This window comes from Mus musculus, chromosome 6 (genome assembly GCF_000001635.26).
Source record: "Mus musculus strain C57BL/6J chromosome 6, GRCm38.p6 C57BL/6J".
NCBI classification, from domain to species: Eukaryota; Metazoa; Chordata; class Mammalia; order Rodentia; family Muridae; genus Mus; species Mus musculus.
In genome coordinates, this window is record NC_000072.6 from 133,696,567 (window position 1) to 133,721,512 (window position 24,946).

Below are 24,946 nucleotides of genomic sequence, written 5' to 3' on the forward strand. Positions count from 1 at the left end.
ATTTTTATGAATTAAAGATTCTAAATAAAAAGCATAGGAAAAGAGAATAAAATAATGTTCTTTTCAGAAATGTTGTTAGAAATGGACATCATCAATGTAATCTAAGTAATCTAGCTTCACAGCAGTGCACATGCAGGTGGACTCAGTGACTTTCAAAGAAAGAACACTCAAAATTAGGAAAACATTCCCAGTTGGGTGGATAGTACTGAAATGGAGGAGGGAAAATGAAAGGAAGATGAAATTTCAAGACCTGTAAGTCATATAAAGTACTCAGAAATTGCTGGTTGTTTGTGAACCTAGAGGCTGCCTGGGGGCGAGAACAAAGCAGAACAGAAAGGGCTGTTGATAAGACATTCCTAAAAACAGCCTGACTGTAAAAATGAAGAAAAAAAAAGCAAGGACAAGGAGGGCTATCTTGTCTGGGTCAACACCACCTGGCCAGAACCTCCCCTCTGTCTACTGCCCCTTGACGCCAGTTAAGTTATACATCAACTGGTTGCTATGTGAACAAAGATAAGCCCCCAGCCCACAGGAACAAAGTCCTGATGCACTTTTGCTGATATGTAATCTTTCTGTTAATGTTTGAATAAGCCAATAGTGTGTCGCTATGCTGAATTCCACACCCCTAAGCCCCTTACCCCATAAAAACCCCTAGCTTTCGAGTCTCCTGGCCGACATCCATTATCTCCTATGTGGGATGCATGTCGGTCTGGAGCTTCATCATTAAACGTCCTCATGAATTTACATCAAGATGGTCCTTCGTGATTTTTTTGGGTGCACGCCGAATCGGGAATTGGGTGGGGGGGTCCCCACTAGGTTCTAACAAAAAGAGGGTAGGTTCAATCAAACTCCATTACATATCTTTATTGACTTCTTGAACAGGAAACATATACACTTGATAAATAAAGAGTTGCATTAAATATTATAATATTAAAGCAGAACAAAATGTCTAAGATGTGCAGAACTTCAACCTGATACCTACCCATTCTTCATCCCCACTTTCCTTCCTAATAGTTTTGCTTACCCACTCTTCTGTAACCTGATCTCTGTTTCCATTGAAATCAGAGGTGATATTTTTTCTTCATGATACAGTACACTCTGCACTCATTGTTGACACTGAAGGAAGTCAGGTAATGGATCTGAGTGAAATGACATTTAACAGAAGCTCCCACTGTGTTGTAGGACACAGAGCCAAGGTCAAGACTGGCTTCCTGTAGGACTTCTTCTTCCAGGAGTACACATTATGAAACATATAGCTTGATTCTTGTTAAATCTTTTTCTCTCTCTCTGTTTCCCACTGAAGCCTTCCTAAGTCACCCAATGAAAACCAATCAGGGTATTCTCTCTGTCTATTTCATATCTGGAGAAACCATATAGTTATCTTGCATTCAATAGAAGAAACTCCCAGAACTAATCAATTTCTCTTTCTTCCTTCCAGCCCTTAATTGTAGAGAGAATTATGAAGTTATGCCTAGAGAAGATTTGCCAAGGCCTAGCATCTTCCTTTCAGAATACACACTCATTATGGCATGAAGAAAGTTTAAGAATTTACAATGAAGTTAGAGACTATACTGTTTCGGAAAGTGGGAGTAACTGATTTTTTTTTATTAGAGACTATTGACTAGTTATTTTATTTATCAAGCTTCACAGAAACTTTTATAGGCGGTACATTTCAGGTTGGACCTTTTTAGGATATTACCAGCTTTATCCTTCCATGTTGTATGTCCAAAGTGTGTAGGGTCATCTATAATAGGGTCTTATAATGAAGTTCTAGGATGCAGCCAGAAACAATTACAAAACTGATATTGTTTTGTGTCTTGGACCAAACAATGTACAGGAATTCCCCCATGCCCAGTTCTGTGGTTTTGGTTTGACCATCTATGCTGCCTGTGGGGAGCATTATCAGCCCAATAGTGTATATCATTTGAAATATACATATACTTTTTGGATACATATAAACTTACTTATTCTAACTGTTTCAAGTAAAAATTAAACAGATGTCTCTATAATGTTTCTAAACATATATCATGTTATTTACCTTTGTTTTTTCCTCTACTTCTGCATGTCACTTCTAACCAGATAATTTCCTTAAAAATTTCCCACCTTTTCTCATAGAATTGTTATTCTACCATGGACTTTAAAACTTCTTTCCCTCCATCACATGATTGGTCTTTTTTACATCCTTGGCTACTCCATGTTATATATTCAATTCTAAGGAATCACAGCTATGGACCATTAACAGATTAGTACATGGAACATCTTCCTTACTGTACCTTGGGTAACATCACTCATGTTATCATTTACTAGGCCCATTTATTTACCTACTAAATGTTTGAGAAAGGATCAATGTTTTTATCAAAGCAGCAGAAAACATGAATAACTTAGGAAAAAAAGGTACCCTTTCCTTATACCAAATACAAATTTACTGAGAAAGAAAACATGAAAACAATACTATTGAAAATAGCATCAAAATCTACCTATACGGAAACCTAACCAAAGATGTGCAAGATTTCTACACTGAAAGCTCTTTTCTGGAGAAAAGAGATGTAGCAAGGCATCAGAGGATGAAAGAACTCCCATGGTCATGGTTTGGTATCATCAGCATTGTATCATGTGTATCATAATAATATTTAGTAATTCAACATAATCCTAATTTAAAATTTATGAGATTCTTCTCAGAAATTGTCTAACATCATAAACTTCATATGTGGACAAAAAAAAAACTCTGGATCCTCAAACCAAAAGATTCTAATGATTTCTAAGAAGCAAATGATTTTGGGGTGATTGCAATATGAGATTTCCTGCCAGGTTACAGAAGTATAGCAGTTAGAGAATTTCAAATTAATAGTACACTGAGATTTGGTGTTACATCAGTCAGAATAGTGAAGATCAAGATAATAGGTGACAACATATCCTTCAGAAGATGTTTACCCTTCTGTGCACTTTCAGTTTTTTGTGGGAGAGGAAACTAGAGCAAACAGCATGGAATTAGGGGTCAGGAATTCTGAAAACCTAAAAGAAAATTTATAAGATAACAATGATTTACTGGTTTTATAGTACTCCAGAGGACTCAACATTCTACTCTTCAGATACTTGTGCAATACTCTCACAGAAGCTAGGAAAGGGTAACAAATTATATGCCTTACATCTCCTGAGTGGATTGAGAATGTGGTGCACACAAACAATGTAATAATACTTGTCTGTAAAGAGACAATTGTCCTTTAACATCATCACCATATTAGATGTTGTTCCTGTAGTTAAAGCTCATTGGAAATCTCCCATACTCCACCCTGCTGGGCTACAGTCCCAAAGAGAAATAATGGAGCAATGTCATCCAGTTGATGCTCAAAGATACCTTTGTTTGTCTTGCTTTTATAAAGAGTATGGGCATGCATGTCTCAGCACACAGTTGCGAGAAGTCCAGAGTCTCCTCCAAGATGCTTGTGGTCCTGCTCAGCTCAGAGTGCAGATGAAGGTACCAAGAAATACAGGGTGGGACCTTGAGACATTCAAGTAAAAGAGAGGAGAAAGCAGGGGAGAAATAACAGATATGCATGAGAAGAAAGACAGGCCCATAGGATATCTGTGAGAAAGATGGGAATAGTTATGTCTTTATCATGTAACATGGTCTTTTTTACTTAATATTCTACCTGAAATTTAGTAAATTCTTGAAGAGAAAAATAAGATGGCCCATTCTGTGTTCAGGAAAGTGCTCTGCATTGTGTAAAGAGACATGAAAACAAAGGGTAGATTTGAGAGCATATTATAGTCAGAGGAGAGAGTGGGAGCAGACAGCTTTGCTGCATATTGGGTGCCAGAAACATGATATAGACAAACATGTCCAGATTAATTCAAAGCATAGATATAGAAACTATATTGAATGCTATAGATAATAACCTAAAATTATCAGAGCCACCTTATACATTTTTCTCAGCCTACCTCTAGAACGTGAAGCAGAGCATGTAACCTTTTAAGATGCGTACTCAGGGATTTGCCTCCTGACTGTCCTAAGGGATGTTAATTTTAAAAAATGAGTGGGACATATTCTCAAGCTGAATCATGGAGGATAATTTTGAAGTATGCAGTATAATTATATATATGTTACTGTTTGATGGTAGTGTTTCTGGGAGAATTAAAAAGTTCTTTGTGATTTGGTGGAAGGTAAGAACACAGGGAAATCGCACATGCTTTTGCATCCTTGTACTTTTACAGGATCGTCTCAGACAGTAAGTGTTCAGCTTAATTGTACTAAGAAGTTTTACTCTGGAAGTCACTTTTTTGGTAGCTCTGTAAGCTCTGAATGATTGTAGTCTGAAGTTTCTCTTTATGCTATTCTTTATTTCTAGATGTCCATCATTTTTGCATGCTGTTCAACTGTCTGTGTTTCAGTGTGTTGTCTCGTCATATATGTCTTATACATGAGTAAATATTCATTTCACTGTTAATTTCTTTATGAATATAAATAAATATTCCTCAACCTGATGATAGAGACGATACTGAGTTTAGCCAACTGAACGAAGGAGAAAAAAATCTTCCATAACTGTAGAAGAAATTTGTTAGCTTCCCAGCCCAAATCACCACTGTGAGATGAGGCAGGAAACAAATGTGCCTTTATACTTATTTCTCTGATTGTGAGAAAATCCATGGTTTTATTTTCCTTGGTGTTCCTGTATATAATAATCAAGCTTCATGAACAAGATGGGGTTGTTTCCTTTGTCTGGTTTCTCTTTGCCTTCCTGTTACTAGGTAGTTGTCTTTGATTTAAGGAAAAACAGAAGCAAATTGTCCCTAGGCATGCAGTATATTTATTCTACACCGTTATTGTTAGTCTTTTTCTGTATTGAAATGTGTAGGTATTGAACAGTTAACTAATATTCCATTCTTGAGAATGTAAACTCTAACTAAAACACTTTGCACAGCAGAGATTTTATTATTGTGACCTGAAGTATAACTTTCAGCCCTCCAGAAATTAACCTAAGTAGTTTTGGAATTTGGAATTAGAAAGCCAACATGAGGATGTCTGGGAGAGGTAGTTAGCAGCTGGAAGACAGGTTCTGAGAGAAAGGATTGTGTGATCAGGTCAGGGAAAGAAAACAAGAGGAAAGTCTTCTATCAATGTGCTCACATCTTCTGGACCTTTCTATGCAGTTCCTGTGCATCAAACCCAGGACTCATGTTCAGATCTTTCTTCTGCTAATGTAAATACAGGGAATGTCCAAGAGCCTGAATCAGCTCCAGCAGGAAATGAGTCTTCTGCCAACTCTGGGAGTGAACAGGAACAGCGACAGGAAACTCTGGAATTACAACAATCAGAGGGTCTGGGGCCTTCTGATTCTGCTGTGAAAGAACAGGGAAATCAATCTGGAGAAGAAAGTGTAGAAGATGTTAAAAAGGAACTTCCCTCCTCTCCTGAAAAGTCAGAAGAACTACCCCCACAGAAGAATCTTCCTACGTCTCAGGATGGCTCTGAACAGTCTAGAGCCAGTAGAGCAGATAAAATCATTTCTCTTATCTTGAAAATGATAAGAAAAGAAATAAAATTTGTTCCACTCCCTTTTGTACCATGGAATTAAATAAATTAGGTAAGATCAATGAGTCAAATTTAATAAATATAAAGACCTTGCCTTGGTATTTGTCAATTCATAGTGTGAAAATTTGCTTGTTGTCAGCAAATGCACATTGCATAAGCCTCAGCCTCATTTCAAGTCTTAGCATTCAGACAGTACAAGGTGGCATGGCTTTGATGGTCTAAGCTGATATTGCACAAGATCTCCAATGTACTTGTGCCCCTGAGGCACATAACTCCACAGCAACTTTATGCTCCATTGCTCCCTTTTATAAAATTTATTTTTATTACCTTACTTTGTAACAATGTTTACTCTTTGCATTGACTACATTTATAGAAGTATAGAAGCAATCATTCTTTGTTCTTATGTCCTCTGAATTCACCTTCACTGCCTTCTCAACTTAAGTATATACAATATGCCTAACTCACGTAGGGTGTTTAGATCCATTGTCTCTAAATGTTCCCTTATAGATACCTCTAACCTTGTTCAGATTTTTCATATGTTCTTCTAAATTGGTGTATGCCCAAGTTGGTCACAATCTATATCCCTAGGATTACATTTGGCTGAATATCATAGTTATATATTATAGTAAGTTCCTATTGTTTGTTCTTGAAAGTCATTTTTTAATCCTTTGGCAATAACCTTAAAAATATTAATATGTGTATGTGAGTAAATATTATACACAATTGAGGTTTACATGAAAGGTCTACATAGACCCTTAGAATATTTATTTTCAAACCCACATTTCTTAGAAAATTCATAGCTTCATAAAGTCTCTGCATCTCCCCGTAGCATGATTTGTTTGATTTAATTTTGCTGGTAGCATACACAGGATTCAATTGCATGGACTGTCATGGTGTTTTATGGCTTGTTATGTTAATAAATATTTAGGTAAGTTTCAGTTGTTCAATCAGTCAGGGAACATAGCACTAAAATATTTGGAAATATATCCTGGAACCTTTTATATCAGAACCAATGAGTGAACAACCTAACATAATCATTCACATTCATCTTGTGAGAAACAGTTTAGTTCCATTTTCTTCTCTGTACCTGACAAGAATAAACCTGAGAAAATGGAGAAGGAATGAGGTGAAGGAGATGCAGGATGAAGAGGGTGTGGGCTCTCTCTGCTCTCACTTCTGGGGGACCAATACCAGTTAAGGAACGTTCAACATGTCTTAATTTTTTAATATCTTTTCTCCTTCTTTTCTGTTTCAGAGAGTACCTGATAAAAATATGTCCTTCAAACGTATAGATCAACAGATCAGTGTTGATTGTCAACAATATTCCAATAAAATTTTCAGCATGCAATTTCTGAGTGTTGTCTGTGTTTCTTTATAAGGGAGGGGAGAGGATTTCAGAGCTGTAGCTCCAAGAAAACAACACCTAGCAAAACACACCAGAAATACTTGCAAATATTTCCATCTTTTTCCCCCACAACACAGATAGCAAAGGAAAACACTTTATGCCTCTGTAACTAAATGATTCTTCCTTGCAGTCTGCATTACAAATCCATATTATAATATATAAGTTTAAGGTCTCTTGCTGAATTATTTTCCAGTTAAAGGAAACTGATTAGATATATTGAAGGAGTTGAAAACCTGAGTTTTCAACACTGTAACATTCCCTAGTTCATCTGTCAGGTTTGTACTTTTGTAATCCCTTGTTGCAGTTTCTGTTCCAATTTTTTGGATCTAAAGTAAGTGGGTCCAATTTTCTTAATATTGCTAAAAAAAAAAACTCTAATCAGCATTCCATTATCCAACTGCTACATAAATGATAAATATGTTAGTTTAAACTTAGTTCTATTGATGTGAATTTGACTAAATTATAATTGAATTCCATCTTTTAATTGCTAGGAATTTCTTCATGTCTCTATCTTACCTGCAATAAATGCATTTAAAAGAGACATAAATTCCTGACCATATTTCAAAAAGGATTTCCTACACTTAACATTTCCTGATCCCATCCTGTGGTAAAGGCTGATTGATTTTGGTGATAATATGATTTTCTCAGATCTATTTATTTTATATCTATGAGTAATCCATAAGATGGTATCAGATCCCACTAGATGGTCTGTGGCCAGCCTGTGGTTGCTGGGATTGAATTCAGGACCTGGAAAGAGCAGTGAAGGCTTTTAAACACTTAGCCATCTCTCCATCCAGATGAAATTATTTTTTATTAGTTGCATTTGTGATAGGGTCCTGTGGAGACTACGGTGGTCTTTAGCTCATGTTATAACTGTAGGCAACCTTCAACTTCTTACTTCTATTCCCTTCTCCTTTCCTTTCCTTTTCTCTCATAAAATACATCCAAATTACAGGCTCCATTCTGTCTTCTTTGCAGAGTTTTCTACATCACTCCAACTCTCTTTATTCCAGACTCACTGCTTTCCCTAGTTTTATTCAGAAAAGTGCAGAGCTCCCAGTGATACCATCCAAACATAGAAAGGAACTTTACAGGATCAAAGACTAGGATCAAACACTCATATCAAGGTTGATGGGGGAAAGCCAGTACGAAGAAATGCTCTCAGAGTAGGCAATATAATCAGGGACATATTGCATCATTCTTTTAGGAGTCCTACAAACTAAATAACCTCATTGTATATAAGGAAGGCTTAGTCCAGACCAATGTCATGTCTGAGATTTTTGTGTCAGCCTGTGTGAGCCTCTATGAGTCCTGGTTAATCAATTCTGTGGGGCATTTTCTTGCAGTGTCCTTAAGCCCTTTGCCTAAAATAATCCTTTTTTTCCCATCTCCCGAAGGATTAAGTTTATTCTTGAATAATATTTTGTGTGGATCTCTGCATGTGCTCTCATCTTTTTACTGGATGGAGCTTCTCTAATGGCTAGTATGCTAGGGTTCTCTCTGTGAATGCAGCAGAATATTATTAGGAATCATTTCATTATTTCATTTTTTGCCAGTATCACTTTGTTCTATCGTGGGTCTTTAGGTCTCCTAGCTTCTGGTGGCTGTGCTGGCAGGCATTGTCAGGAATAGGTTCTTTCTAGTGGTGTGGGTTTTATGTTGGATTAGTCATTGTATGGCCAGTTTAACCACATCTGTGCCACTTTACCCTGGAATATCTTGCAGGCAGAACATATTTAAGGTTGAAGTTTTTGTGGCTACATTTGAGGTCCTATTCTCTCCACTGGAGGGTTTGATCTATTACCAAAGTTGGCCAGTTCAGGCTTTGTATCCCCTGTTACTAGCATTCTTCACTAGGGTCATCCTTGTAGATTCCAGGGAGTTTCCATTGTTCTACATTTCTACCTCACCCCTGAGAAGACTCACAGTATCAACCTTCTCTCCCAGGTCTTTCTCCCTTCATCCATTTTTCCTACCTGATCCATCCTGTTCCCATTTCTACCTGCCCCCAGGGAGACTATGTAGTCTATTTCATTTTCTCTTGAAGGATGATCCAAGTATTCTCCCTTGACCCTTCCTTATCAATCTAGATCTCTGAAGTCTTTGCCCATTTTATTAAGTTCTAAATGTTTGCATACAATTCAACCAAGTTTAATAGCACAGTTGTTTTATCAGTTGATTTTTAGGGCTTACATTGGTCTTCTTACATCTTCTCTGTATTACTTAAAGATGGAAAACCTGAGGGGCTAACTTTGACCTGTTGAAAACAGTGCTTTTGTGAGATGTGGCCCCATCATAACCTGGCACAAGCAGGGGTCAGCCTTCAGCATGCAACAACAGATAAAGCCCCATTGAGAATTAATTTGAACAGGAATGGAAAGCAACAATACAATTAAATTTCTCTGAGAAATTTTGTTCTGATTAGAGATGTGATATGTAGAGATAACAAAGTGTGAACACAATGCATTACAATCCTGCATCATAAGCTGTCATTTATCATCATTTTCCAAGCTCCAAAACTGGACATGGTACAATTAGGAGTCTTCTGAACAAAAAGATCTATTCCCACAATGACAGAAATGAACACAGAGGCCAATGCAATCAGTTTGTATATCTAGTTTCAGATCTTATCAGGACCAAAGTGTACCTCCCTATGCTATCTTATTTTGCTTTTGTTTTTTATTGCTACTGCTTTTGTTGTTGTTGTTCTTGTTGTTGCTGCTGTTGTTTCTGTTGCTGTTGCTGTTTTTGTTGTTGTTTTAATAAGGACCTCACTCATAGTCCTTATTGACCTTGAACTACTTAGATAGAGAGTAAACTGTGATCTTAGTATTGGGATCAAAGCCATGTTCCACTAAGCCTAGCATGTTCTTCTTCCTGCTCATTCTCCTTCTCTTTCCCTCCTATCCCCCTCCCTCCTTGCCTTTCACTTTTTCTCTTTCTTACTTTCTCTAAGAAAAGAAGGCTCGTTTCATATAGAACAACTCTTAGACTTATATGGTTCTCACCTATTAAAATATATCATATGTCCATTTTCATTTAATTTCTTATTTACCTGAGTTCACATCTTGGTATATGTTAGAGTTAATTCTTTCTTCTATGAAGATTTACATTTTTACGATCTTATGCATCTTTCCCTTCCTCTTTATTTTTAGTTCCGTGTCATACCTGACTAAATACTGTAACTAAACATTCATTTATATTCTTACACTCAAACTTCGAATGATAAGAAGCTTATCCTTATTAAGACAAAGTGTTTTTAAGTTTTACTTCTATTGGAGTGTAGTTACTTTTAACCATTTATAATTAATACTGAGGGATTTTGAAGAAACATACACAACTCAACTTCCAGCTTCTTATTCCCCCTAATGTAAAGGGCTGCAATATATGTGCCGCCACTAGATGGTGCTAAACCTCTTTGTGCGCAGCTGCGAGAGCACAGCCCGCCAAAGTCACCAGTCCTTCTCCCGGGGCTTTTGCCCAACCACTGGGGGCTTTAACCTATCCCCAGGGTGCATGAGGATCATGGGTGTTGCTACCAGTCCTAGTTTAGACACGTCGCCAAAAGTATTTAAGCCACACACTTTCTGAGCCTTCTTTGTCTACCTCACTATGTTATTGAAGTAAAAGTTAACCACGGAAGAACCTGGTGTGTCCTGTGTTTATTTCCCGCGGGACAGGGATAAGCTCGGGATACCCTAATATGAGAAAAGTAATCTTATGTTTTCATGAGAAGCAGAATGTTAGTTGTATAACATACGCAACTCAAGATAAAAACATGACTTTCAAGTAGTTAAATAGGTATAACAAAAATGCAATTCAGTTATTAGTTATAATGTTAATACCACTGATTCATGGAAAGGCGTTGTCAACTGTATCTTTTTTTGTGATTTAAAACCTGGCATAAATATGATTCTAAGGAACTACACAGCAAACCCAGAAATGTTGCCAGAAACCCTTGGCAACATTTTCTGTGAAACTATATGTTTCCTTTGTATTTTCTGTTTCACTTTTTGAATCCAATGTTTCTACTTTTTGATGCCTTGAATCTAAAATATAAAAGTGAAAAACTGAGTGTCAGAAATCCAGTGTGTTCCCAGCTGTGTTCATGCAGAACTGAGACCAACATTAATAACTAATTAGTCTGAGAAACTGTCTTCACAACAGCTAATAGAGAACTGAAGCTCAGAGGACTTCGCTCCCTCCATCTCCAACAAGCAAGGGTGTGATGTGAGGCATTTGCTGCATGAACACTTGAGAAGTAACACTAGGGCTGCAGAGTCAAGAGAAACTGCTCAAAGATTTACCAGAACTGATGATGGAAGAAAAACAAATGTTCATAGGAAAAGTGGAGGCTAGAGACACAAGCAGGGCAATTTAAAGAAGTTTGCTTTATACTCTTTCAGTGATGACCATGTTTATCCATTAATTTATGGTTCTACTTGAGGACATAAGCAGTGGGGTAGCCAAAATATATGAGACTGAGAACACTCTCTCTTGTCATTTTCTTGGATTTCTGTCACTTCTGCAAACTTTAATAAATATGGGCTGATACCATATTCTCCTGACTAGGAAATATCAGCCTTACACATAGCACTTTGTCTTATGGAGTTGACTGCAGTTATCATTGGAAGAAAGAGTTCTTCTGCATGCTTCCCTTAATCCTGATTGCAGACCTAATTGCACACACAAAGCTTTGAGTCATTGAAAACGTTTCTGACCTCAGTTATGCAGCATAATTCTGGCCTCATGTGAGCCATTTTATACAAGTTCTTCTACAGAATAGGCATAGAACTAATCTAGGAGGTTTAAAGCATGGTCACGATTGTTCTTCTTATTGATACCTTTTTGTAAATTGTTAAAAAATGAATTCTGTCAATAACCTCTCTGAAGTCTTTTGGTTCTTTTTCCAATAATTAATTTTAACATATACTTTCTTCAGAAGGGTTTTAAAAATTGTGTTTCTCAGTCTGTTGGGATTGCCCCATACCATTGAATGTCCCCAAATAAACAGAAAGTTTGAGTTTCCAAGCTAATTTTATTTATTGGTTATGTATAAGTCCAACATATTCATGGTCATTTCAGGAAATTTTTGTTTACCTTTCGACTGGTAATTTTACATACCTAGAGAGTGTTCTGCTTCAGTACAGGAAATATTGATCATGTTCACCTTGTTAAAAATTTCCTGTATTATTATACTGAGTGGAATTCATATTATAAGACAGGAACTTCCTTGATTGGGCAAGGAAGCTGAGGGTTGTATAGTCAGAGGATCAAAATATAGCATTACCCTTGACTGTCCTTATCTTCCTGTAGTGTAACTTTCTTTTGAACTGAATTCAATGCTGGGAAGACAGACCCACTCTCCCCTAGCTAGCTATCTGTTCTTTGTTTATTTGCTGATAACATTCTATGTTCTCTTCCTGTAGGAATCCTTAATAAATATTTAAATTCTTTGTTAAATCTTTCTGGACTAGAGCGAGTTTGTCTCTATCTTTATTTTTTGTTATTGAAATTGCCCATCACCTGTGTGGTGGTCAGAGGACAACTGGTCAGCACAGGTGACAACCTCCAGTTGTTACCTGTCCCCCATGGTTAAAGGAGAGGACGATCCTTCCAAGCTGTTCTTCAAGTTCTACCAGGAAAAGGATCAAATAATCACACAGACACATAGACACAAATTATATGTGCACACTTACACAGAAAAAGAGGGGGAGGGAGAAAGAGAGAGGAGGCAAGAAGGGGAAGAGAGAGAGAAGAGAGGAGAGAGAGAGAGAGAGAGAGAGAGAGAGAGAGAGAGAGAGGTGCACAAATGTAGACTAGAAAAGTCAGAAAATTCAAATACTTCTTCAAATACTTCTTCGATGGGATAAGGTACATAGCTGCTCATCCTGGAATGCTAGGAATGATGTAATCATTCAACCTATCTGTCTGTTGATTCAGGACTAAATTTATCCAAATTTACATTTTTATTCATCCCAGACCCCACTCCTAATTCTCACACAGTGCATTTAGCCCAGAAAACCTACTCTTATGATTGATGTCACTTGTAGGTTACAAGAGCCTAAGTTTCACCTGCATTAACTTAGGATCAGAAAAATTCTGACATCCACAAGAACTATGATTCTCTCAGGTAAAATGCATAGTCTTGGGTACTATCTCAGTGTCAAAAGAACTCATTTGTTGAAAGAATGAAGATATATCTTGTAAAGAAATTCAGAGTAAGAATGTATTTAAAATATTTTGCACTTGGAATTGAGTTAATTTTTATCTGAATAGTATTTTCAGAAGTTTTGTTATCTTTAATTATGTTTTTTAAAACGATTATGTCCAAACTCAAGGCGTCTTGGTTCGGCAATGTGTGTATTGAAATCCAATCGAACAATTTCATTCTAACTTACCCAAACCAAAAAGGAGAGCTACATCCAAGAATACACAAGAAATAATTCCATACCAGTACAGAATTTCACAGAAGAGAAGAGCTGTCTCCCTCCCCCACAAAAACATACACATTAACTTCACCGACCTTGAAATAAAATCTATGTCATTCATATCTCTCAACATCAATGGACTGAATTCAAAAAAGATCTAGACTAATAAAATGGATGTGAAAATAAGATCCATCATTGTGCTTCATTCAAGGAACACACATTAGCAAACAAGATAGGTATTACCCCAGAGTAAAGGGTTGCCAATGTTTTCCAAGAAGACAGACCCAAGAAGCAAGCTGGCATAGCCATTCTAATATTTAATAAAATAGACTTTCATCCAAAATTAATCGACAGAGAATGACACTTCTTATTTATCAAAAGCAAGATCTACCAAGATGATATCTCAGTTCTGATCTATGCCCCCAAAGCAAGTGTATCCACATTTTTAAAAGAAACATTGCTAAAGCTTAAGACACACAGCAAACACCACAAATTAATAGTGGGAGACTTCAATAGCCTACTTGTAGTACTCCACAGGTCGTCTAGACAAACTAAACAGAGAAGTAATGAAAGTATGAAGGAAATGGACCTGACAAGAATCTGTATAGTGTTTAACACAAACAGAAAAGAATATATCTTCTTTTCAACACCTCATGTATCCTTCTCCAAAATTCACCACAAAGCAGCCTCAATATATACAAAAAATTGAAATTATGCATTGCATCTTATCAGCCCACCATGGGTGAAAGCTGGACTTCAACAACAGCAGAAACAACCAAAAGCCTATACACTCATGGAAACAGAAAAATCTATAGTCAATGGTAATCTGGCTCAGGGAAGAAACAAGGACACAAATAGTATTCAAGGAAAATGAAGGAACAACGTGCAAATTTATTGGACAAAATGAAAGCAGGACTAAGAGGAAAGTACTTAGCAGTAAGTTCTCCTACTTTTGTTTCTCCATGGGATAGGCAAATGTGTCATGAAAACTTTTTTTTTTTTTACTAAATTTTCATTGTTGTACTCAGGGTCTAGGGGTCAAAATGGTGGCCTGTTTATGAAGTTTCAGTAGGAGTGATTACTCTTTCATTCCTTTCTATCAAAGTGATTACAAGAAGGAATTGGAGATCCAAGAAAGGCTGAGTTAAAGGAGAAATATTCAATGGAAGCAAAATTTTATGGAGGGAGATTATTCAAATTAGATCACTTAGAAAAACATAACATTACTTGAAAAGTTCAATGTCAAATTGCCCAAGGTCACAAATGTCCTAAAGGTAAAAGTAACCTTCAATTTCTACTTACCCTACTGTATATAATCTGTTAAGCCAGTTAAAGAATCTGCTGGAATTGGGGGAATAGAAAGAATTAGCGAGATTCTTCTATCACAAATGCACCTACCTCTTTTAAATTAAGAAAAGAAATAATTATTCTCTCTTCATGTAGCAGCCTCCCCATGCTCTGCTTACTTTAGGGAAATAATGCATAAGTTTTTATATGTTTTTTAATCTTTTGAAACAAAGTCTCCAGTTGCTCAGACTAGCCTCAATCTTTTTTTTTATTTCTTTATTTTTTTTATTTTTGGTTTTTTGAGACAGGGTTTCTCTGTGTAGCCCTGTCCTGGAACTCACTTTGTAGATCAGGCTGGCCCCTACTCAGAAATCCACATGCCTCTGCCTCCCGAGTGCTGGGATTAAAGGCATGCACCACTGTGCCCGACAAGCTTCAATCTTAATGTTTAGTAAAGAATGACATTGAACTCATGATATTCCTAGTTAGGGATGGAATTATAGGAATTACCAATCATACCATAACCGGTGTTACTCTCCATATTGCAATGTTCATTTTATCATCTCCTTACCGCTTTCTATCATTAAACACTTTGTTTCTATTTACATTCTCTTAGGATTTGATTTTAAGAATATGATATTTGGGCATAAATGTATATACTACTTGTTAAATCCTGAAATAGTCCATATGGAAATTTTGTACAAAAGACCCTGATGTATTTCTCCCTGTAGAGAAAGTGACATTTCTTATGTGACACTCTATCTCTGATGGAAGTATGATAGGTGTTTATCTCTTTTATCTCTCCTGTATCCTGTGTAGAACTTGGCTAGTTGGAACTACTGTGTGCTTTGAATATGAAGATATTTTCACAGTTGTTCTTCTTTTATCAGCCTTTTCGTTTCCCAAGAAAGCTGACAGCATAGCAGAATCTTTGTGGAAATGAATCACTTACTCTGGCTTCTTTGTTTCATCTTTTTTTTCTCTCCCTTTCTCTCTCTCTCTCTTTTAGAATTATTTATTTATTTTAATGTATATGAATACACTGTAGCTTTCTTCAGACATATGAGAAGAGGATGTCAGATCCCATTACAGGTGGTTGTGAGCCACCATGTGGTTGCTGGGAATTGAACTCGGGACCTCTGGAAGAGCAGCCAGTGTTGTTAACCACTGAGCCATCTCTCCAGCCCTCACTTGCTCTTTAAAGTTGGTACTTTCCAAAGATCTGTCTTCAAGTGCTCTTGCTCATTTTCCTCCTGCCTGTAGCTGCTGAACACCTATGTTTTTTTTTCCATTTTTTATTAGGTATTTAACTCATTTACATTTCCAATGCTATACCAAAAGTCCCCCATATCCACCCACCCCCACTCCCCTGCCCACCCACTCCCCCTTTTTGGCCCTGGTGTTCCCCTGTACTGGGGCATATAAAGTTTGCAAGTCCAATGGGCCTCTCTTTCCAGTGATGGCCGACTAGGCCATCTTTTGATATATATGCAGCTAGAGTCAAGAGCTCCGGGGTACTGGTTAGTTCATAATGTTGTTCCACCTATAGGGTTGCAGATCCCTTTAGCTCCTTGGCTACTTTCTCTAGCTCCTCCATTGGGAGCCCTATGATCCATCCATTAGCTGACTGTGAGCATTTTAAAGACATACTTTCAAAATTATATTAATAGCAAAATTTTCTTGATGCAGAGTGAGGACATAACTTATTGTACTCTTGTCCTTTGAACTCAAAAGCCAGTTATTCTTCATAGTTACTTCCCGTAATTCTGTTTTGCTCTCAGCAATGTGGCCTCCTATGTCCCAATCACAGTCCCAAACAACCATATCCAAATTCTCATACCTTCATCTGTGCTGAAAAATGAGCTCAGGAGCAGCAGAGTAGGACTGCATGTGTCTTGGAGGAACCTCTGCATTTTTTTTCTGCAGTGTGTGCCATAGGGCATAAGAAATCCCCCTTGATAGGAGGAGCAAAGGAATGGTGTCCTAGCAGCTCTAGTGATCTCATATCTGACACAGAAAAGAGTCTTAAACAGCTTGTTTTTCTTTTGTATATTGGCTCAATATTACACAGTATGACAGAGCTGTACAGTGTGTTATTTCTAATAGATAAAGTATATTAACTATATTATTTTTTAATGTTACTTGTATAATATTGCTGAAGGAAGACTTTCCAAGCAATTTCCACAAATAAGAGAATTTAAATGCTATCACTATGTAAATTTCTGATATGCCTTTATAACCATGAGATGATTAGTAACTGCATTTTTAGCATGTAATTGGAGATAGAACTGTTTGCATATTTGTGTCCCAACAATGATGCTCCATGCTTAGAGTGATGTATTAAATGACTCCCTCTCTGTATTAAAAAACTTAGTAAAGAGTTACAAAACTATAGCCTGTTAGACACCAACAATGATGTACACATCATTCCATCTTTGATAGAAATTAATTTTCCTTTACACAAGTGAATTTCTTCTCAAGTACTAGTGCTTTAGAGTACCCCATAAGCAAGCAGTAATACAAGTCTTAATTTTAGTCTACCCAGATAAATTAGACTTAGTTGTCATCTCTTAATTTCTAAGACTCTTCATCCCTCTGTCTTTATTAGTAATTAACACATTAAATGAAAGCAACACAATTTTTCCTGAAGGTATTTCCATAGTTTAGACTTTGCTGACATCCTGTGTGTTATAGGTTGACATTTATTTCTGTAATGACATGGTTTTTATTAGTTGCATTTTAGATAGGGTTTTATGGAACCAAGGCTGACCTTAAGCTTACTATGTAACTGTAGAAAATCTTCAAGAACTTTCTTTTCCTTATATTTGTCTCATTTAACACATCTGGACTACAGGCTCCCCTCATTCCAGTGCCCTCCCACCTCCTCTGTTTCCCAGATCCACTACTCCTCTGTTTTCCTTTGATAAAAATCAAACCTTGCAGGGGTATCAAGATAAAATGCACAACAGGATACAATAAATCTAGGTATAAACACTAATATCATGGCTGGACTAGGCAATCTAGTAGGAGAAAAGGGGTCCCATGAGCAGGCAAATGAATCAGAAGTACACTACTCCTTTTCCTATGAGTCTAAGGACCATCCTACTCTAAACAACCTTAGATTTTTATTATGGGCCTAGCTAATCCTTATGCAGGCTCCATCATTGCTGTTTCAGTGTCTGTGAGCCTCTATGAGTCATGCTAACTAAGTTGATTCTGCTGTCCTGGATCTCCTGATGTCCTTGAACCTTTATAACCTAAAATCCTTCTCTCTTTTTAGAGGGGCTGCAAGAGCTCCAGCTAATGTTTGTCTGTTGGTCTTTGCATCTGCTGTCTTCTGCTGGTGGGGGAAGACACTGATGAAAAATGAGCTATGCACTGTCCTATGAGTACAGCCGGATATCTTTAAGAACCACTTCCTTGACTTTTTCTTTTTTTTTTCCTTTCCCTTTCCTTTCTTTCTCTGTTTCTTTCTTTCTTTCTTTCTTTCTTCGTTGATTCATTCATTCCTTTCTTTCTTTTACTTTTTTTCCTTTTCTTTTCTTTCCCTTCCTTTTCTTTTCCTTTCTTTTTTCTTTTCCTTTCTCTTTTCTTTTCTTTTCTTTTCCCATTTTTTTCTGAGGACTCTTATAAGCCACTCAGTTTCTGGTTCTTTTTCATGCCAGGCAATGTCAGCCATGTGCTCCCTCTAGTGCTTTGGGCCTTAAGTAAGGCCAGCAATTCGTTGGCCACATCTACAAAGTGAACCACAGCTTCCCCAGAGCATCTTGCATTCTGAACAGTTTGAAGTTGAAGGTGTTCTTCCTTGGTTTGTTGTCCCAGTCCTACCAGTTAGAGATTAGACTGGTTACATAAGATGTTCAGCTAAGACTTCCTATCCTCCTTTGTATTGAGACATCACTAGGGTAATCCTCAAATGTTCTAGGATATTTTACTGTTATAGGTTTCCATATTGCCTTCTAAACCTCAGCTATTCCAGTAGTCTCTCCCATATTCTCTCTTTCCTCCTATCCCTCCCTGACCAATCCTTCCAGTTTTCTTCCATACTTGCCTCCTGTGCGTTGAACTCTTTTAATTCTCTTGTCTTTACTTCCCCGGGGCTTGAAGAACACCTTTTCTCTTCCTTTGTAGTGTTGAAGTATAGACCTAGTGATTCATGCAATCTACAGATTCAATGCAATCCCCATCAAAATTCCAACTCAATTTTTCAACGAATTAGAAAGAGCAATATGCAAATTCATCTGGAATAACAAAAAACCTAGGATAGCAAAAACTCTTCTCAAGGATAAAAGAACCTCTGGTGGAATCACCATGCCTGACCTAAAGCTTTACTACAGAGCAATTGTGATAAAAACTGCATGGTACTGGTATAGTGACAGACAAGTAGACCAATGGAATAGAATTGAAGACCCAGAAATGAACCCACACACCTATGGTCACTTGATCTTCGTCAAGGGAGCTAAAACCATCCAGTGGAAGAAAGAAAGCATTTTCAACAAATGGTGCTGGCACAACTGGTTGTTATCATGTAGAAGAATGCGAATCGATCCATACCTATCTCCATGTACAAGGTCAAATCTAAGTGGATCAAGGAACTCCACATAAAACCAGAGACACTGAAACTTATAGAGGAGAAAGTGGGGAAAAGCCTTGAAGATATGGGCACAGGGGAAAAATTCCTGAATAGAACAGCAATGGCTTGTGCTGTAAGATGGGGAATTGACAAATGGGACCTCATGAAACTCCAAAGCTTCTGCAAGGCAAAAGACACCGTCAATAAGACAAAAAGACCACCAACAGATTGGGAAAGGATCTTTACCTATCCTAAATCAGATAGGGGACTAATATCCAACATATATAAAGAACTCAAGAAGGTGGACTTCATAAAATCAAATAACCCCATTAAAAAATGGGGCTCAGAAATGAATAAAGAATTCTCACCTGAGGAATACTGAATGGCAGAGAAGCACCTGAAAAAATGTTCAACATCCTTAATCATCAGGTAAATGAAAATCAAAACAACCCTGAGATTCCACCTCAGACCAGTCAGAATGACTAAGTTCAAAAATTCAGGTGACAGCAGATGCTGGCATGGATGTGGAGAAAGAGGAATATTCCTCCATTGTTGGTGGGATTGCAGGTTTGTACAACCACTCTGGAAATCAGTCTGCCGGTTCCTCAGAAAATTGGACATAGTACTACCGGAGGATCCAGCAACACCTCTCCTGGGCATATATCCAGAAGATGTCTCAACCGGTAAGAAGGACACATGCTCCACTATGTTCATAGCAGCCTTATTTATAATAGCCAGAAGCTGGAAAGAACCCAGATGACCCTCAACAGAGGAATGGATACAGAAAATGTGGTACATTTACACAATGGAGTACTACTCAGCTATTAAAAAGAATGAATTTATGAAATTCCTAGCCAAATGGATGGACCTGGAGGCCATCATCCTAAGTGAGGTAACACATTCACAAAGGAACTCACACAATATGTACTCACTGATAAGTAGATATTAGCCCAAAAGCTAGGATACCCAAGATATTAGATACACTTTGTTAAACACATGAAACTCAAGAAGAATGAAGACTGAAGTGTGGACACTATGCCCCTCCTTAGAATTGGGAACAAAATACCCATGGAAGGAGTTACAGAGAAAAAGTTTTGAGCTGAGACGAAAGCATGGACCATCTAGAGACTGCCATATCCAGGGATCCACCCCATAATCAGCTTCCAAATGCTGACACCATTACATACACTAGTAAGATTTTGTTGAAAGGACCCAGATGTAGCTGTCTCTTGTGAGACTATGCCGGGGCCTAGCAAACACACAAGTGGATGCTTACAGTCAACTATTGGATGGATCACAGGGCTCCCAATGGAGGAGCTAGAGAAAGTAACCAAGGAGCTAAAGGGATCTGCAACCCTATAGGTGGAACAACATTATGAACTAACCAGTACCCCGGAGCTCTTGACTCTAGCTGCATATGTATCAAAAGATGGCCTAGTCGGCAATCACTGGAAAGAGAGGCCCATTGGACACGCAAACTGTATACGCCCCAGTACAGGGGAACGCCAGTGCCAAAAAAAATGGGAATGGGTAGGTAGGGAAGTTGGGGGGAGGGTATGGGGGACTTTTGGGATAGCATTGGAAATGTAATTGAGGAAAATATGTAATAAAAAATATTAAAAAAAGAAAAAATCTTTTAATTTAATATACATAGAGTGGGTATCACTCAATTTTTCTTATAATATATTTTGCTGATGCTTTAAAACTGGATAAAACAACACATATCCATCACAGAAAAATAATAATGTAAACATTCTGGAAAAATAGCAAACAATTAATGATAATTATATTTTTCATTTATTTAAAAGTGAGTAGAAACCAACTAATCGTATTCTATTTTATGTATATGGGCGTTGTGCCTGCATGCATGTCTGTGTGCCATGTGCATTTAGTAGCCACAGAGATGGGAAAAGGGCATCAGATATACTAGGGTTGAAGTCAGAGGATTGTGAGCTGTCATGTGGGTACTGGGAATTGAACCTCTTAAAAACCAGCCAGTGGTCTTGGTCACTGAGCCATCTCTCCAGTCCTGCCCTGCCCTTTTTTAACATCACAGTGTATTGTGAACTTTTTCTCTGTCTATAGTAAATGTATAATTGAATCACTTGTCAGTTTCTGGATAATTATCATTCAACTTTTGGATATATATCACAACATACAAATGTGTATATGCATGCTCTATAGAACAAGTAAGTCCAACCTTTAAAAATATCAAATTTTAGTGTTTAGTGTCTGGGGAGATTGAGTTACCATGGTTTCTGAACTAAGTCTGTGTTACGTTTTCTTTTAGGCAGGAGCTCAGCTGGGTTCAAGAGAGAGAGGTACAGTGGCAAAGCATGGGTTTGCCAGATGTGCACCACAAAGGCTGTAGGGGGGATGAAGCACGAGGTTAGCATGGTAGCAACCTGACAATGGGAACCTAGTGAGCTGGGTGGAGACATTTTGGGAGCTCCAGGCCAGAGAATCTCCAGAAGATAAAATAGGTCAGCCTTTGCCCGCCAGTGCATGGCCAGCCAGGCTGGCAGGGCAGAGGCACAACCGCTGGAGTGTGCCGGCTCTACTTTTTAGATATTTCCTTCAACAGAGATCCCGCCTTAAAAAAAAAAAAAAAGAAAGAAAGAAAAAAAGTATGGAGAGTGATGGAGGAACCTATGTCAATTTTTGGTGTTTGGCCTCCTCATGGATGTAGAGTGGCCACAAACACACACACACACACACACACACACACACACACACACACACACACACATACACACACACACACACACACACAGAGAGAGAGAGAGAGAGAGAGAGAGAGAGAGAGAGAGAGAGAGAGAGAGAGAGAGGAAAAATAATATGTGCACAAAGGGTCTATACCAGGTGCTCAGAAAAATGTTGATGTTTGACAGTGCTCTTCTCAAAGCCATGGTCATAGAAGTGAAGTTAGTCCCAAGATACCTTCTGACTGCACACCACACACCATGGAACTCCCTCTTCTTCTCAGCTGTTTCTAAGGGTTCAGACTAGACGGACTTGGCTTTCATGAGAGTCATTTTTTAGTACCTGTACTGAGCTCAAGGCTAAACAAAACCCTGCATTTAGCATCAATATCTATGAAGCCAGTAGCTTGGATAAAGGTGCTAAGATTCACATTTTTTAATGAAACTTTATTTCCTCTGCTTTGAAACAATAATGGCTCCCTCAAACGTTTTGGTTTAGTCAACTAATGGTTACCTAGCTAGGCAGTGATTCTCAGCCTGTGGGTCATGACCTCTTTGGTGTGGCATATCAGATATTCTGCATACCAGTGAAGAATGAAAAATTACTGGCCTCTTGTGAGAACATGAACTTTTTACCTCGGAGCCCACCCCCTCCCATCTGGAAAACATACTTGAGAAAAAACATTTTCTGGAACAACCACAGAATGTTTCAACAGGCCAGATGTATTGCCAAACACAGGATATGACTCTTTGGTTGAGTAAACTTGTGGTTGTTAAACTTCCCCTATTCCCTCCCCATTCCCCCTCCCAGTTTGTGGTTTTAGCCTTTAAAAGCTTGTGAAAAATTTGAGTCTTCGTTGAGACTCCTCTACCCTATGCAGAGGTGTACGAGTCTCGGCCCCAGCGCGCTGGCTTCCCCCCCCCCCCGCTTTATTAAATAGCTTTGTGTGTACGCCATTTCAGTCTCCTCGTCTCTCTTGGGTCCGCGCCACATCCCGAGGCTTGAGTGAGGGTCTCCCTTTGGGGATCTTTCATTTGGGGGCTCGTCCGGGATTGACGCGACCACCCAAGAGACCGAGACCATCCTATCGGGTAAGTTCTGTCGCTTGGTAATTTTGTTTGTCTACGTTTGTTTTTGTGAGTCTTCTATGTTGTCTGTTATCTAAGTGTCTAAGTGTGGCACCGCTGAATTTCTTTCTTTGTTTTTCAGTTCTGAGATTGTGGGTTTGAGTCCCACCTGTGTTACCAGTTCTGGTATTCTGTATTCTGGCAGCTGCCACTATGGGCCGTAAGGACCTAGTGGCTGTGGGAAGACGACGGTCTATGGCCCCACAGGCTGCACCCCTGGAAGACGTTCCAAGGGAGACCCTGGAGAGAGTGCCCAGGGTACGGAACAGTCAGGAGGACCTGGCTGTTGCCTGGCAGAGTAAAGGAGAGAGGGTGTTCTCTCTGCCAGAGTGGGAGTGGACGTGGAATCCCACCCCATCAGGAAGGGAGTCGATGTGGAATCCGACCCCGTCAGGCTTCTTTTTCTCTGTTACTATCTTGTTTTTGTTTGTGGTTTACGGTTTCTGTGTGTGTCTTGTGTGTCTCTTTGTGTTCAGACTTGGACTGATGACTGATGACTGTTTTTAAGTTATGCCCTTTGAAATAAGCCTAAGAATCCTGTCAGATCCCTATGCTGACCACTTCCTTTCAGATTCTCAGCTGCCCTGCCTCCCACTCCAACTCCAGGAAGCAGCCAGCAGGTCACAGTGGTCCCGCCCATGGACCTGGAGCCTAGGGGGAAATGAGCTTGAAAAATCCGGAGTGGTCCTTGAAACGTCAGTGGCCCTGGATGTCGTGGCTGCTAAAGAGAAAAAGAGGAAGAGGCTGTGAGAGTAGCCAGCCAAGAGCTCCACAGGTTTCCCTGATTGCTTCTCATTCCCCTGTCCCTTGCATCCCGTCTCTTGTTAACAGAAAAACTGCTTTCACTTTAAGATAAGTGCTGGTTGCAGCCAGCTGTGAGAGCTGCACTCCCGTCTCTGCTCTAAAGTTCCCTCTTCACAGAAGGTGGCACCACCCTGAGTTGCTGGCAGTGAGTCTGTTCCAAGTTCCAGTTAGGAAGGCATCTGCCCACTTGGGGCTTCTGTCCAAGGTAAGAAGCACCTGTGAGTCTAACTGCCAGGCTCTGATGGGGGTCTCATCTCTGTGGGACTAGAAAGTCCCAACAATCTGACCAAGGTAACAGGAAGTTACAAAAGCAAAGAGAAGAACAGGGTAAGTTGGTAAGAAAGTTAGTGTAAGTAGATAAGAAAGTGCAGAGGAGGAGAAACAAAGGAAGGATAGAGGTCTGCAAAGAAGTGAGCTAAAAGCAAATCTTCAGCAGACCCAGAAGAGATAGGTTAACAGTGAAGAGAGGTAAAAATAAAGATAAAAGAGATTAGAGAGGTCTAAAATGAGAGAGATACTCTAAATGAGAAATATTTAGAAGAGGAACCAGTAAGTAAGAGTCAGACAAGAAAAAGAGTTAAAGAAACATGAGGCTGACAAAGACAGAGACCAGAGTCAGAATCAGAGCTGTGCTGTGAGACAAAAAGATAAGAGAAATAAAATGCTGGTCACAAAAGTCAGGAAAATTAGAAAACTTAGATAGTACCTGGCAACAAACAAAAGCTTTTGGCTAAAGATCAATGTGTTTAAGAGATAACAAAAGGGGTGCTAATACAGAAGCTGAGTCCTTAGAAGAGTCCGGTGGCCTACCTGTTGAAGCAGCTAGAAAAAGAGACTGTGTTTCATACTCCTCCACCGACCAGTGCAAAACAAGCTAAAAAGTTCCTGGGCACTGCGGGCTTTTGCAGATTGTGGATTCCAGGTTTGCTGAGTTAAAGAGATAAACAGCCCTTCGTATACAAAAAAAAAAAAAAAAAAAGAAAAAAAAAAAGAGAACAATCTTAGATGGCCTTGGATGCTCTTGAGACTGCCCTAATGTTATCCCCAGCTATGGGACTCCTAGATGTGACTGAGAACAAAGGTATT

General features: G+C 38.6%; 1 long non-coding RNA gene across 1 annotated transcript; it reads left to right on the forward strand.

Moving 5' to 3' along the window:
• The first annotated feature begins 4,619 nt into the window (after positions 1–4,619).
• Positions 4,620–23,085, forward strand: Gm46987. Its single transcript, XR_001785444.1, has 3 exons — positions 4,620–4,631; positions 21,529–21,532; positions 23,026–23,085. It is a non-coding gene; the product is annotated as a predicted gene, 46987 (long non-coding RNA).
• Positions 23,086–24,946: the final 1,861 nt, after the last annotated feature.